This window comes from Podarcis raffonei, chromosome 10 (assembly GCF_027172205.1).
Source record: "Podarcis raffonei isolate rPodRaf1 chromosome 10, rPodRaf1.pri, whole genome shotgun sequence".
NCBI lineage: Eukaryota > Metazoa > Chordata > Lepidosauria > Squamata > Lacertidae > Podarcis > Podarcis raffonei.
In genome coordinates this window covers 66,370,366-66,373,500 of record NC_070611.1, presented here as the reverse complement: position 1 = coordinate 66,373,500, position 3,135 = coordinate 66,370,366, and the positions used below count along the sequence as shown (strand labels likewise).

General features: G+C 47.6%; 1 long non-coding RNA gene across 1 annotated transcript; it reads left to right on the top strand.

The window, feature by feature from the left end:
• The first annotated feature begins 275 nt into the window (after positions 1–275).
• Positions 276–2,591, top strand: LOC128422034 (uncharacterized). The gene is made up of 2 exons (XR_008332419.1): positions 276–407; positions 2,364–2,591. It is a non-coding gene; the product is annotated as an uncharacterized LOC128422034 (long non-coding RNA).
• Positions 2,592–3,135: the final 544 nt, after the last annotated feature.

Genomic DNA, 3,135 nt, shown 5'->3' with positions numbered 1-3,135 from the left:
TCAGCCTGTCTGGGGGATCAGAGTGTCAGGGACTTGCAATGTGTATGGCAGAGACAGGGGACCTGGGGAGGGACCCAGGAGAGGGGACCAGTGGGGTTTTTTTGGGGGGAGTGTCACACCACCTGCAAGGCAGGAGCCAGAGGAGGAGGGAGAGTCAGGGCAGTCCGAGGCAGAAGAAGGCATGCAGGATGAAGCAGAGGAAGAAGGGACAGTTCAGGGAAGAGATGGGTCAGTAGAATTCCCACCTTCCCCTGCCCCTCTTTCTCCTAGAACCAGGAGGTGCTTGAAAAGGGAAGAGCAGCAATGCCTTCAATGCAGAAGTCTCAGGTTGTGGGCAGGCAGCCCATCAGAGGAGGGTATATAAGCCGGGCATGGTTCATAGTCTCACTCAGGAAAAGTCACATCAGGTAAAGTTTCTTCCAGTAAGGTTTGTGTTTTATTTATCTGTTTAGGCATTTGACTGCCACCTAGTTTACAAAACAATCAATCTATGCAAGGAATACCAGCACAGTATGAATAAAAAGCAGGATACAACCCACACAAGACCATTAAAAAATCAGTAAACAGCACTTTAAAAACCCAGCAAGGGGAAGACTTCTGAGAACTAAAAGCATCCCTTAATTTAAAAAAGTAAAATATAAAGATATACCCATGGCCTCCATAAGGGCCAGGGGCAGGAGGGGGGGAAACCACAGCAGGTCAAGTCAGGTTCACTTCACAAGAAAAATCTAGATTTGAACAGGCTGTTTCAGGACCATGGAGAGTTCTCAGTGAGCTCTGCCGGTTGTAGTTGTTCCCCTATTGTAGCAAATGAATGAGATGTTGACTCAGCAATGAGCTGAAGCTCTCTGAAGAGTGGCACAGCGTGTTTAGCAACCAGGCCCATTTCCTTGGAAAAGCTGTGAAGGACCCTTGTCTCATTCTACAACCCTGGCTTCTAATTAATTAATTAATTTTATTTCATATCTGTCCCACCTTTCCTCCAAGGTGCTGGAGGTGTTTTGTGCCTGCTTCTCCCCCTCTCCATTGTATCTTCGCAAGAACCCTGTGAGGAGGGTTAGGCTGAGAGAAGGAGGTTCTGGTCCATGTTCACCCTGTGAGCTCCACAGCCAAGCAAAGACCTGAACCCTGGTTCCCCAGGTCCTAGTCTTAACACGCTAACCACTATGCAACACTGACTCTGTGAGGCAGAGGAGAAGGGGATGCTACTAGGGGCTTAGCCTCAGAATCTGAGGAAGGCTAGGAGGGCCTTATCCTCAGACTGTTCGGGCACAGGCAGTATCTCTTCCTCATCCTGGTTTTTCTCAGGGCAGAGCAGGGAACTGGGTTTAGTGGCCCTGAAAAGGCCACTATTTTACACACGCACTTGCTCTGCACTCCAGTCATTGCCAGATGACTGAACACAGCTTCCCTTTTAATTTGCCACAATGACCCAACATAGAATTATTTTGGGGCATTGTGGGAAATTTAAAAGGTATTTAGAAGGCAGAGAGCTGTCCCATTCTTCCCCCGAAAGAAGGGGAACCCACCAGTTGCCACGTGGTCCAGAGTTGCGACACCTTTTGTGCAATGTTGGGGCCATTATAGCTGACCAAACGTTGACATTCTTCATGGAGGAGGAGGAGGAGGAGGAGGAGGAGGAGGAGGAGAAGAAGGAGAAGAAGAAGAAGAAGAAGAAGAAGAAGAAGAAGAAGAAGAAGAAGAAGGGTAGTTTGGATTTTTTTTATCACTACCCAAAGGAGTCTCAAAGCGGCTAACATTCTCCTTTCCCTTCCTCTCCCACAACAAACACTCTGTGAGGTGAGTGAGGCTGAGAGACTTCAAAGAAGTGTGACTAGCCCAAGGTCACCTAGCAGCTGCATGTGGAGGAGCAGGGAATCAAACCTGGTTCACCAGATTACAAGTCCACCGCTCTGAACAGCAGCAGGCAACAGTCACAAAATCGAGACTGTGTGGGTGTGGCAGAACAAAATGTTGAAAAGACTGCCCGCCCCTTGTCTAATGGGGCATTGACTTGAGATATTTCCTCCTCCTATGTGCCAGAGGCTGCTTTTGACCACAGGACATACTAGGTAGTCGGTCCCCCATGTTTGTGGAGTGGCTTATCAGGGAGCAGAAGTGAGGAGCCACAATTGCAAGGGGGCGGCCTGGATACTCAGCTCTCTGTGGGCCTCCACTTCCTGCATAGTCTGGACTTGCATGGGTGGGGTGAGTGTGTGAGTCTGATGCGAAGTCTATCAACTAACTTAGTGTTGTAGTGTCATAACACACCATGCTTTAATGATCATTTACAGTGTATAGCACCAATGAGGTTCATTTCCCCTTACAAAACCACTCCATCTCTTTGGTTACCGTATCCCCAGGCAAGAAGAGGCAGCTGTTGAGCTCCATCCAGCAAAGCAAGACCATAGAACATATATCACAAAGCAAAGAAATGAACAGAGCCCTGCTGGTGAACATTTCGGTGTGTGTCCCCGCCTCTCTCACAAACACACTGCCATAAATCAGAGACCTTGCACTCAAGTGCTTGCAGCCTGATCCATAAGCCACTTACAATGGAATAAATGAAGTTAATCCTACCGATATCAAAAGGTCTGACAGCCTGTTTCTGTGCTCTGTTGCACCAAAGGATCAGGGCTCAGTGGGAGAGCACATGCATTGCATGCAGAAGGGACGGGCAAAGGCTCATGGGAATTGTAGTCCGTCCAGAGGGCATTGAGTTGACCTGGATCTACAGTACAAATGGCAGCTAGGATTGCATACCCTCCAACATTTCTCCAAAGAAAATAGGGACGTCCTGTTAATGGTAATGAAGATGATGACACACAACAACAATTTTATTATTTATACCCTGCCCACCTGACTGGGCTGCCCCAGCCACTCTGGGCGGCTTCCAACATATATAAAAACCACAATAAAACATTTTTTTTAAAAAAAAAAAATCCCTATACAGGGCTGCCTTAAAATGTCTTCTAAAGGTTGTATAGTTACTTGTCTCCTTGGCTCAGGGGGTTGCATAACTCCATACCCTCCAACATTTCTCTGATGAAAATAGGGACGTCCTGAGGGAAAGTGGGACATTTGGGTGGCTTCTGTATATCCAGGAATTTCCCTGGAAAATAGAAACACTTGGAG